This window comes from Anas platyrhynchos, chromosome 21 (genome assembly GCF_047663525.1).
Source record: "Anas platyrhynchos isolate ZD024472 breed Pekin duck chromosome 21, IASCAAS_PekinDuck_T2T, whole genome shotgun sequence".
Taxonomy (NCBI): domain Eukaryota; kingdom Metazoa; phylum Chordata; class Aves; order Anseriformes; family Anatidae; genus Anas; species Anas platyrhynchos.
In genome coordinates this window covers 3,194,172-3,206,796 of record NC_092607.1, presented here as the reverse complement: position 1 = coordinate 3,206,796, position 12,625 = coordinate 3,194,172, and the positions used below count along the sequence as shown (strand labels likewise).

General features: G+C 47.8%; 1 protein-coding gene across 1 annotated transcript in view; it reads right to left on the bottom strand.

The window, feature by feature from the left end:
• KCNB1 (potassium voltage-gated channel subfamily B member 1) overlaps window positions 1–12,625 on the bottom strand; it is a 121,515-nt gene that overhangs the window by 40,997 nt on the left and 67,893 nt on the right. The window lies entirely within an intron of this gene.

Below are 12,625 nucleotides of genomic sequence, written 5' to 3'. Positions count from 1 at the left end.
TGATTTTACTGCTCCTCCAAATAATGACAAATGGTGCAGCTGGACAGAGCTGAGCTATTCACTCCAGTGATAATTGCTGCACAATGATATTAAAGAAGCATTCACCAAAAACTTCCCGGTTAATGATGTTTAATTCATTATTAAATGCAGCTCATTACTGTTGGAAAGAAGGCCATTTAGCAGCCATCAGCTTTGCTAATATTGCTGAGTGTCTTGCAGTGGCCAGACAGCAGGGGAAATGGCATGTTTTAAAAATGTATTGTCACTTTGGAGTAAAAATGGAAAAATTTCTGGCGGTGTTTGGAGAATCACAGAATCACAGAATTTCTAGGTTGGAAGAGACCTCAAGATCATCGAGTCCAACCTCTAACCTAACACTAACAGTCCCCACTAAACCATATCCCTAAGCTCTACATCTAAACGTCTTTTGAAGACTTCCAGGGATGGTGACTCCACCACCTCCCTGGAGTCGGCCACCATCAGAACCGCGTTTCCCTGTACAACCAGAGCAGACAGTTGTTTGCTCTGGGAACTAAAATCTACTTTACTCGAGGTATGAAAGGTGTAATTGCACTGCAGGAAAATCTCCCTGTGGTGGATCTGTGGCCCTCTTGGTGCCCAGCAGCTTCCCTGCACTGCAGGCTCAGGCACTATCACCATGGCCTGGCTGCACGGCCCTCCTCTCTCCAGCCCACGTTTGGCACTGAATTACTGTGTTTCTCTGGGGATTGCTCCCCCAGCTGCTCTCCCCAAAGCAGAAGCCACTCAGGACAAGGCTCAAAGCGCAAAGGGCTGAGTCGTGCGGAGGGCCAGGACACTTACCCGAGGAAGGCCGCCCCCCCCACCCCGGTGCACCTGAGCACTGCAGGGTGCTGACATAACCCAGGCTGAAGGTGAGGCCAGATGGTGCTCCACTTTCAAAGCTCATTAGGGGAAGGTGTTTGGTGACTCATGTCTAATTCCACGCTAATGTTCCTGCAGGTTTGGATCCCAGCCCCTCTCGCCGGCTGGAGATCCAATTCAGCCCCCGATTGTTGTTGCCCTGAGAGTACTTCAGGTAAAGAACAAGGCTGCAAGATAAGCCCTGAGCCTGGAGAATAAAAACAGCCAGGCTGTAAACTCTCCCAGTAATGTGTCCTTGAGACTCCATTATCACAATGGAGCAGCCATCCTGCCACCATAAAATGTCACTGCTCCTTACGGGGAAGAATGAAGGAGGGGCTGGGATGCAAACCCCCTTCTTGGGGTGGCTGCAGGGGCTCTCTGGGGCTGGGTAAATTCAATGATTTTTGTGAAAAATGGATGTGCTGATGCTGCTCCCTCCCTTCTCCCATAACTCATCCTGAAGCAGGTGGAGCGCGCCATGCGGTCCGTTGCTGTTGTGCAAAGCAAATAGCAGCTGCCCCACTGATGCAGCTTGGGGCTGTTCGCCATATGTTTGCAGCAGGGCCTTCCTAGATACTGCACAAACACTGCTTAATTAAACAGCAGGTAATTCTCCTGGAAGAACCGAATAGTGCTATTATCATCAACAGGTGCAGACACGGAGCTGGGAGGTAAAGGCTATCCCGTATCTGCTCAGGGCTGTCTGCAAACACGGGTGTGTGTCTGTGGGGATGGTGGGGACAGCTCCTGAGTCCAACACCCCCTCCGGGTCGCAGCCGGCCCCATGTGCTCCTCTTCTCATTTCCCCATTCTGAAATCTGAAGCTTTATCCAAGGACTTTCTCCGTGACAAGCTGAGATAAGTAAGTGATCCAAACGCTCTTATCCTTAGTGGTATAAAAAAAGACCATATAACATTGTCTCTTTGAAATCTTTTCTCCTTTTTTTCCCCTTCTCATTCTCCCAGAAGCCAGATTCTAGAAAGCACTTGAGCAGGGTACAAGCTGTTCCCAGGCATTGTCCAAAACCACTCCAAAGGCCAGAGGACGCAGTGTGGGCAGCCTGCTGCACCCCCTGCTGCTCCGCAGGGATAGTCCCGGCTCCCTCACCCCATGCCTAGGTGCTGAGGTTCACTGCCAGGTGGCAGCTTAGGATGCAGAAATGTGGTTAAAGCTAACAAAACAACCATTAACCCACTGTGCTGTGAGCAGGTTAGGAGATAGATCTGGTAGTTTGCAATACAGTTACCCAAATCAGCCATACAGCAGCACCAGAGACACTGGGAAGGAACTGGGCTGTGGTGGAGAAGACAGGTTTTGCCTCATGTGATGGGCATGCCTGCGTGCTCTGCTGGTTTTGGAGCTCAGCCCTCCTCAGACAACCACATTACCAAGAGTTGAGGGAACCAAGGTGCAAACTTTCTCCAAGGAGGTATATCAACACTAATTCACATCTTTGGAGCTCAGAAATTGTACAGGGCAATGTCAGGTTATGGAACAGGCCGCTGATCTGTCTTGGTTTAATTAAGATAATGAGAAGTGTAGGATGATGAGCTATGGTTCTAGACAGCAGGAAAAAAAGGAAGAAAAGGATGAAGAGCAATTACATTTGGAACAAAGAAGCGTCTACAGAGTTAGGGGCTGGGGAACAGGCTGTGACAGAGGTGATGTCTGTGGGAGATTTATGGGGACCCAAAATAGACCAGGGCAGGACGGGGCGAATGGATCAGTTTGGTAAAGCAGAGCCTTCTGCATCCAGAATGCAGGTAGCAATGCAGCCTGACGGGCCTCTCTGAGAGCGTTCGATGTGTGGAGGAAAAACAAGCAGGCAAAGCTCAGCACATTTCCTAGCAGAGACGATCAGAAGTTCAACCGTCCTATGAGCCTGGGGAGGTCCCTGCTGAGGGACTCCTTGCCTTGCTAGCACCACCACACTGCCACCTGCTCATAAACCTTGCCCAGTATCAATGTATGGTTTCCAGAGGTGAGGCTGCCAGCTGTAAGAAACCCCAGAGTACATGCCACATGTTGAGCAGGCCCATGGGTCTCTGACAAACAGCTCAAGAATGTGTTTAAGTCTCACAGATTTCAACAGGACTTGTGTGGACCCAGCCTGAAGCATCTGTTCAAGTGCTTTGCTGAACTGGGTTTATCCACCTCCAGTACCTGGACACAAAATGGAAAATTTCCTCTTTAATGCAAAATGCTGGGAAACACTGGATAAAATCAGTCTTACCATGAGGTGTTATTAAGTCTTCTCTCTTTGGACCGAACCAGCAGAGGTCCAGTACCTTCTAGGTTAAACACAGTCAGTCTTTTCCTAAGCCTCATTTCTGTCCCAGCCAGGAGCCCACTGTGATACAATTCTGATGAATACGTCTGCTAGAGAGAGCCCTGAGCATGTTATTGGTATTTCCTTAAAAGCAGTAGTGACAACAACAATAATGATACCACCACACTGGCACCACAAGTGGCATGCCTGCACGTCCCATTTTGTAGCAAACACTGCTTGCTCTTCCTTTGCCTTCCTTTCAAAACATTGCTTTGAAAAGAGCCCCCCCCCCGCCCCCGCCCCCGCCCCCCCCAGACACAGCCTTTCCCTGCAGCATCCCTTTGAGGGCAGCTGAAAGGTAGATTCCAGGAAATTCAGATCACATGCTGCAATGGGAAAGAGAGTAAACTCTGAATGGGTCTCTGTGTGCAGGCTACATAATTCACCAGCACCATAATTAATTCAGATCACTTAGTTTTACAAGAAGTCCTTCAGCAGTGTAATTAAGCTTATCAGTGATCAAATTGGGTCTGACTTCAGCATTAGAAGAGCAGCCAGAGAGAGAATCAGTAACAACAGGAGCAAAGAGGAGGGAGAGTTTAGACTAGAGACAGTTGGTCAATATCTGGGTGACGTGAGACTCATTTTATACCTCCTTAATAAACATGCATTTAATTTCTGTTCCACTGTGTCTAATTCACTTCTCTGATGTTGTATTGTCCTGTATTTCTATGCAGTTTTTATAGGTTGAGTCCCAAGAGCCATAATTTATTGACATTAATTCATAAATCTTTAAAAGGGCAAGAGAGACTGACTTAATCAGAACGAATCATTTCCCCCTTTGTTTGGACTTGTTTAAAATCAGTTGCTTTCTACTTGATGCAATTTAAGTGACTAATTATGACTTGATTTTCTCCCCTCCCTATCCTTTTGATTCATAATCAGCACTTTCAGCTAATGAATTTCCCATTCTCAAAGAGCCATTAAAGACTTGGTCTTTTCCATGAATACTCTTATTTCTGCAAGTACCCTATCGGCTTCAGAGAGCATGAGAGTGATTAATTCACAAATAAGTTATACAATAAATGTTGGTTCTCCTCCTCCCCCTCCCCACCCTTGCAAACAGCCTGTGGGTGAATCTGAAATTTCTCAATTGTTCATTATTCAGAGCTACTCATGATTTTTTGTCAGTAAATAACTTCTGGCCCCAAAATTGACTGGACCGATTCACCTATGTGAACACATTTTTTGTTCTGTTGGTCAGCTTCAGGAGCCACATGGCCTCACTTCAGCTCACAAACTGGTGTTTCAATACCTAACCGCCACAGAAACAATGGAGAACTTTTATTTTCTGACATCCAAAATGACAGCTAATTCTGTATTATCTTTAATTATTTATCTGTGAGCCCACTTTGAAGTATTTTAGGCAAGAGTTACGTAAGAGTGAAGTATTGTTATTCCTTCACGTGCCCTGCTTTTCCCCGGGACAGTGCTCCTCGCCCCCGGGTGTGCAGCGCTGCAGTCGTAGGCAGATCATACAATCATCAGGGTTGGAAAATACCTCTAAGTTCATCTCATCCAACCATGCCCCTACAACCAATATTACCCACTAAGCCGTGTCCCTAAGTGCCAGGTCCAACCTTTCCTTGAACACCCTCAGGGATGGTGACTCCACCACTTCCCTGGGCAACCCATCCCACTGCCTGACTGTTCTTTCTGAGAAGAAATGTCTCCTCATTTCCAACCTGAACCTCCCCTGGCAAAAATATTTTGACTTCTGCTCACCAGAGCTTGGGGAGGGGATGGGAGTGCACTGCAGGAATGGCCTCAGGCATTGACATGGGAAGAATTAACTTGATTTCAGAGAGCTGTTCTCCCCCAACCCCTTCCTTCCCCACTTCTTGCCATGATGCCCAGGACACTGCACGCCTGTAGTGCTGGGCACACAGAGACTCCCAGAGCCACTCTTCGCATCTTGGGTACTTGAGCCCTGGCAAAGCGAAGATTTTATTAAAGGCAGGCTGTTGTGAGCATCTGCAAGGCCAAGTTAAGTGGAGTGCATGAGCTGTAAAGAGAAGCTTTTTATTTGTTGGGAGATTGGATCATTATCTGACAATGAATTCCAGGCAGCCACTTACTCTCATCTTTCTGTGGAGGGCTTTTCTGCTCTTTGGACTCAATACCATATGTAAATAGAATTGATTTAGCTCCCAAGAAGACACTCCTCCAGTGAAGGAAGATTTGCTAGGACACATGCCACATCTGTTCTCGAGCAAGGGGCCCTTTTCATGCAAAAATCCTTCACAAGCAAGGCTTTCCGGTGGCTAATGGAGCCCCATCTAATGTAATAGAGATGACTTCCTCACTTTGTCTCTCTGACCTTGCTGGTTGCCATAGAAAATAGGCAGATGAAACACAGAAAGATTTTAAAGGAGAACTTACTTAGCTAAATTGAAATTTTAGCTATAGAACCTGTTTGTCAGCCTGGGTTTGACACTACGGATGCTGAGTTTTCTTTGCTGGCCTCACTATTAATAATTGAACAGTGGTATTGATAAAGCATACATTACTAATTGATTTAAGTAAACGGTCAGATGAATGAAGGCAGCTTGGCAAATGTCACTTTGGTTAGTTACAGGCTCTGGTCTGCATGGAGATGAGTGTAACTCAGCCTGCATTTAAAGGGATGCTGGCATCTCCTGGGTGTATTTCCACTGCCCTTCTGCTGTCACTTGTCCCTGACAGATGTAGGGCTGCTCTAAGGGCAGTCATGGGGACTTGAACCAGCTCAGCCTAGTAGCAGAGAAGAGAAAAGAGGTCTCAAAGACTTATTAACATGTGTATGGGTCTGGGGGTTTCCCATTCCATTTTATGGCCCCTCTGGCCCTTTCTCCACTTAAAAACATTGGAAAAAAAAAAGTACATATCTATTATGCATCAATAACCTTGTTGCCATAACAACAGCAGTATCTGCAAGCACTAGGAGTATTGTGAGCTTTTAGGTAAATGAGAAGTGACACCCTGCTCACAAAACGGATCTCCTGGGTTAAGCAGTTGAAGAAGAGCTCATGTCAGCCGCCAAAGGGCAAGGGGCTGGACAGATGTGTTTTCTTTCTTGGAAAAAAAAATCCTAATCACAATAGATATTTTATCACCATGCCTTTGGAAAGAAACCAGCCTCTGAGGTGTCAGCTCCATGGGAGAATATGCAAGACATGCGCCAGTGACAGAGCAGAGGCAGCACTGTGCCATCCATCACAGCTCTTCAACTATCTGCAGCCCACTGCAGTGCATGCCGTATGTCTGTCCTGTCCTCATGTCTGCTGCAAAACCAGTCAGTAGTCCAGGGCCTCATTTTCCTAAAAGATTTGGAAAGTTCCCAAGTGCCATTTTTGACTTTCATGAATGAACGGTGAACAATGACTCATCTACCGCAGCGAGAGCCAGCGCGTAAGCATGGACATGGGCACAGACATTCCCTTTCCCAAGGGGTCAGCTGTGGTCCATGCCAGCATGGATCAGTTACACAATGGATCATCCGAGAGGCTGCATTTGTCATCATCCCCTGGAACAATCAGGAAAAAACAAGATCATCTGAGGCCTGTACACTTCTGTCTTTCATTTGCAGTTAGCTGCCTTTTGCTTTTCAGCATTCCGTGGAAAGGCAGAAAGGGAGTGCTTCAAGAAGTCAGGGGGCTGCTGAGACTTTGTGCTGGGAGAACTGGCCTCTAGTATCCTTGGTTGTTCATCCTTCATCCATTGTGTGTGTGTGTTTGTTTGTGTGTGTGTGTACGTGTGTGTTTATCAAACCCTACACCTTCCAAAACAAACCAGAACATGAACACTCAGAAATATTGCTCTGTCTGGTGCACAGCACAGCTGTATCCTGAAGCCTGGATGCTGTTTTTGCCTTGGTAATCCTGTTTTTGAAGTCCAAGGAGCAACAATTTGGGATTTAGTTTGACAAGCTCTTCCCAGCAAGTGGAGGTCTTCTTCCAGCTCAGGTAGCAGCCGAATGCACGTACCACTGGGACTGGGTTTCCCTTGCCTTCCATACACAGCCCCTGTCTCCAGACACACACCTAATGAGCTTAATGACCCTGATTACATCAGTGCTGATCTGCTATTCAGTGCTGGCAGCAATAGCTGCCGTAGTGTTATCAACCAGCACCAGGGAGAAATCTCCCCTTTATACTGCATGTAAGCAAGCAAGGAAGAAAACACACCAGAGGCTCCCCTTCATCTTTGAAGCTTTGTTTCGGGGATTTTTTCTTCAAAACATTTTTTTGAATAGGAGCTGCAAGTACTCAGTGCAACCAAGATTAATGGCCTTGGTTTTATCCCAAATATGCATTGCTCAGTCTCAGTTTTGTGCTTCTGGAAAAGGATTTCTGCATTAATGGGAACTCTGCAATGTTCCCTCCCTCCATCGCCACTCTCCATTCCTGTGGCTGTTTCCATGACCATCGTGTCGAGCACTGGTGAACTTGGCCAGTGACTGCTTACAAATTTATTTTTAAAAACCATTTTGCACTGCATGGTCAGTGCTGCCAATGTAAATCTCTGTTGGTGCCAGCTGGGGGACAGAGGCCATGAGGTCATTCCTGTCCTCGGTGTGGGATGAAGAAAAGCCCCAACCCTTCCTTCACTTGCTTCGCTGGCACTGCTGTTCCTGTGAAAGGCTTTGCTGGTGGGGAGTGTACACGTATGCTGAACCCTGAACGTGACCCCTCTCATGTGAACTAATGATTCCCATTTTTCCCTGCAGAGTACTGTAAAAAAAAAAAATAAAAAATCCCTCGCTGACCACTTCTGCCCTCCAAGGAGCAACTCCAAAAATGTTCCACTGAGCAGAGACCCTCAGAAAATCCCTCTCTGGGAATTACTGAAGTAACTAGGAGATATTCTCCCCAGGGAAAAAACAGAGGCTTTTTTTGCTAAACCATTTTTAATCCTAACAGAAAAATGCTCCACAACTTGAGTCTCAAAGACAGGGTGTAAATCTTTCTTTCGTGCCATCAACTGCTCCATGGCTCTTCTTACTTTTCCAACAGTTTCTTAACAACCCAGCCACTGTAAGTAAGGGAACCCTTGGTTCACACCATCTGGATTTGGAGTTGCTCTCACGGCATGCCTTGAGAGCCATAGCTGGATGTGGCTCCCCCTGCTCAGCCTAAGAACCCAGCACAGCCACCAGGGGACCAGGGAGATGTGCAAGAGGGAGCCTTGGCAAGGAGCACTTATAGCAGGAGCATGCTGAGGCCTTTGCTGGCCTTTTTGGCCAGTTCTGGAAAGGAAGGGAGATGTGGGTGCAATGTCAGCCTGTAGTTCCCAGCTTGGACATTTGCACTTCATTTTACTGAAAATCGGTGATTGCCGTTACTTCAACTCTGAGACATTTGCGACACACACCTCTGTGCTGAGCAGCATGATCCTTAGTGCTACTGTGAGCAATTGGTTTTACAAGACTTGCTTGGGGAAGACAGAGAGAACAGTATCACCTGACTGCACAAAGCACAGACCAGTATGTCCATGGGGATGTCCTACTCATTCCTTTGCCTTTCTGGAGCATGAACCACTCCTGAACCAATGAAGAAATGTACTTTCCCTTATTTAAGACAGAAATAATTACACCGACTTAAACACGAAATCTCCAGGATGCCTTTTACAACATTAATATCTCCTTGTATAGGAGATATAACCTTATTATAGCCAGAGATAAGTGACCCCACCACAGCGCTGGCCTTGTTCAGGTTTGTCAGTGAGTATAAGAAGATTACCATATACATCTTATTTCTGTTGCGATAAGTGGCTTAGACAATATGACTAAGGGTCACTCCATACAATAGCACTATGTAAGTATATATAATTTTCTGGTGTGCAGTGAAGTGAGCTGAAGGTTTCCAGTACGCCACTTCAGGTCTTTGCCATTAACCAAGCAGCTCCACGCTAACACTAGAGCATTTCAAGAGGCAGGTTTTTTCATTTCCCACAGGAAATAAGGACATTTTGACATTTACTACCTAATAACATTGCTGAAAATATAATATGTTTCAGATAAATAAAAGCATTTTGAGAATAAAATTTGTTCCAACCATAACCTTAAGAAATTTTGTGTTACCATGGGTGACAGAAAATATGATGCATCTTGGAAAGAAAAGCCATTTGAAAGGTGAATCAAAGTTGTATTACCTCAACTTCATCAAGAACAGTATTTCCCTTCCTGCTTTCTTCTGAAAACACATCCCCACTGACATTCCCCCTCCAGAAGAGGCGAATACCTCCTCTTAGCCCTGGTGCTTGCACAGGGAGCAGACCCCAGCGTGGGCTGCCCTCTAACACAGACCCACATTCCCCAGCAGAGCTAACCAAACTTAACCAGGGTAATATCCAAGTATTTTAACAAAATGTTTAATATTTTAATCCAGGTATTTTAACAAAACATGAGCTTCTAGAGGCAAAGCACTTTACTGGAAACTACCTGGGCAACTCCGAGACATTACGTACTGCTGTGGAGCTGTTAATTTCCTGGCGAGGAGCAGTCAGCATGGCTAAACCCACCTTTCCCTGTGCAATCCCTCTGCAGGGGTCCCAGGGAGCTGCTGTACAGGGTGTGATGTGTGGCAGCCTGAGCACTGGGAGGCAGTGAGAGCAAAGCCACAGCAGCATGGGCTCAGTTTCGGCACAAACCCTATACCTGCTTCTTCATGAGACATAGCAGCCTGAACTGATCCCCACACGGGGAACCACAGGACTTCAGAAAAGCAGTGCAAAGCTTGCCTTTAACATGAACTCAACAGGACTGAGCAGAGGTTTCCAGAGCTCTGTAACTCCTTCACCCAAACCCAAGGAGCAGCCAACAGCCCCTACGTTTCAGCTCCGTCTCTGAAGTGTGTTATCACACCACCAGCTTAGGAGTTTTTCAGAGCTGTGCTTTTATTGTCCAGGAACATTTGTGGTCCACAGTGAGATGCATTAGCAAACAGGTCAAAATGCCATTTACTGAATCTGCCAACGGAAAGACAGTATGACATTAAAGAATTCAATAGATAATGCATCTCAGGACTCAACTGAAAGTTAAGTGACCCATGCTCTGATTTTGTGAACGCTTGCAAATGTCAAGTTATAGGTTGCAAAAGGAGAACCTGGGGTATTATAAGTGTACCAGCAATTGTCCTAATTGAGGGATTCCCTCAGGTCCCTTAAATGAGGTAGAAGAACCACAGAATTGGTTTTGGTTATAATGAAGGTAAGTACTGTGCACTGCACACCCACCCTGACCCCTGAAAATCCGCTGCTCACCCACATCCAGGCAAGTGCAGGCATAAAGAGCAATGCAGGCACCCAATGAACAGCCTAATTCACAAGCAGGATGATACATGTTTAACATGCAGCCACTTAAAATGCACCCTAGCTTGCATAGGACAACACCTATGTGCAAAGCTGCACCTTCAGAAGGGGAGAAGGAGCAAATTCCTCTCCACTTCCCACCTGCTGCAGGCACGAAGGCTGCACTAGGAGCTCTGAGGGACCCAGCAGATCTTGGTTCAGAGGTGTGTGGCTGGTGGGAGCCCAGTGGAGATGCCTCCAAGAAGAGCTTCTCTGGACTGCTGAGCACAGAGCCATGTCTTGCCAACCTGCAATTTCCACCTTTCTGCACAGGACCCAAAACCTGCTCTGCCTGTGAATCCCTCCTTTACAGGGCAGAGCGTGATGGAGCATCTCAGGGTCCTGTGCTTGTGTTTCTCACATGCCCTGCTCCGAGCAGACAGCAAATGAGCAATGAGACACGCAGTGCTCCATCCCACGGAGAAGAGAGTTGCAATGTAGAAAAAGTGCCATGCAGGGAAAAGTCACACAGGCCTCCTTGGACAAGCCGGCGAGATACCGGGATGTGTTTTTGCAGGTGTGTCCTGATCATTGGGCGCATCTCTTCAATAACAGCTGCAGATAATGAGAGGAATCAAGCCCAGAAGAGACCCCAGCCAAGCAACACCTCTGCAGCGGAACTGGAGCACATATGGACTGCACAGGTTGCTGGTTCAGAAATACTCGGCCAGCACTTCCAGATGCCATGGCTCTGGCCAGTTCCCACGAGCCTGTAGTTGGCAGGGAGGCTGGGACAGGGTGGCTGGAGCCCCCTGCTCAGCCCCGCTGCCCGACAGGGGCAGGAGGTGCTTCTGAGGAGGGCTGGGGCCTGCCCTGCACCCACCCAGCTGCAGGCCCAGCCCGGCCAAGCCAGTGGCTCTGCAGCTCTTGCCATCCATGGTATAATTACACACATCATGCAGCATTCCATGCAGGTTCCTTTTGAAACCGAGAGCTTAATTGTGACCTACTTTTTAGGCACCAAACTGTGGAAGTTTTCTGAAAGGCCTTTGAAATCTGCTATGCTAAATGGCTCCATGCAGGAGAAGGGAACCCATCTTTTCCATTTTGTTCTGTTCTGCTCGTGCCCTACGTATGGCTTTTATTCTCAGCATTGTGTGTCAACATCCCCTTGCATAAAGCAATTGCTAGCACAGGGCTGATGAGGCCTAAGGCACCCTGGCATGGAGCTGAGATGGGAACCCTCCAGTGCTGCCCCATGAGAGCCCCCATATGCTTGGGTCCATGAGGTGCCCCTTGAGCCTGGCCACATCCACATGGGTCCAGGGGTCTGTGAGGGGTCCAGAAGGGTCCAGGGGTCTGTGCTACAGCTGGGGTGGGAGGACAGAGGCAGCATATGGCCAGTACAGCGCTGGGGCTGTGGGAAGCAGCGATGTGTTTGGATTTGGATTTGCAGGCAGCCTATTCTCACCGGGAAGGGGACCGTGTCATTGAGAGGGAGCAAGAAAGGGGAAAGGAGATCATGTTTTCTTAATGCTCTTATCTGAGGCAAACCCTTAATAAGGATTGGGATGAGCTCAGATAGAAGGAGGACTGCTGCGACACGGTGAGAGGCCAGGGGCAGGCAGGGGGCGCGGGGCTCGCCTTGCAGGGCAGTGCTGGCACGCAGCCCCCCGCCTCCACTCATATGTGCATGCTGCAGGGCAGGCAGTGCTGAGAGTTTCTCTTACAAACACTGCCTGAAAAGGGAGCAGGAACACGGGACATTTGCAGGGAACCCTGCAGGATACCAGACCCTGGACCCAGCCACCCCAGGAGAAGACACTGGGGTGAGGTTTGTTCCTGGCACCATGCACTCAGTTTTTTGCCTCACCCCCACAGCACCAACAGTTAATAACCTCCTTGAGAGCCCAGATTGCCCTTTCAAAGTCTCTCAGGAGGAACTGTGCTGTGCCTGACCCACAGAAGAGAGCTTTAGCAGCAGTGTTAGTGGGGCACAAATGGGAACTGCTCTCCTCGTCCCTCACCCATTAGCGGTTGCTCGCAAAGAAGCATGGAAAGGGGGATTAAAGGATTGAAAACTCACTGGGAATTAGAGCTACAAAAATACTCACAGTGCATGCTGCTTTGGGGAGCTAGGT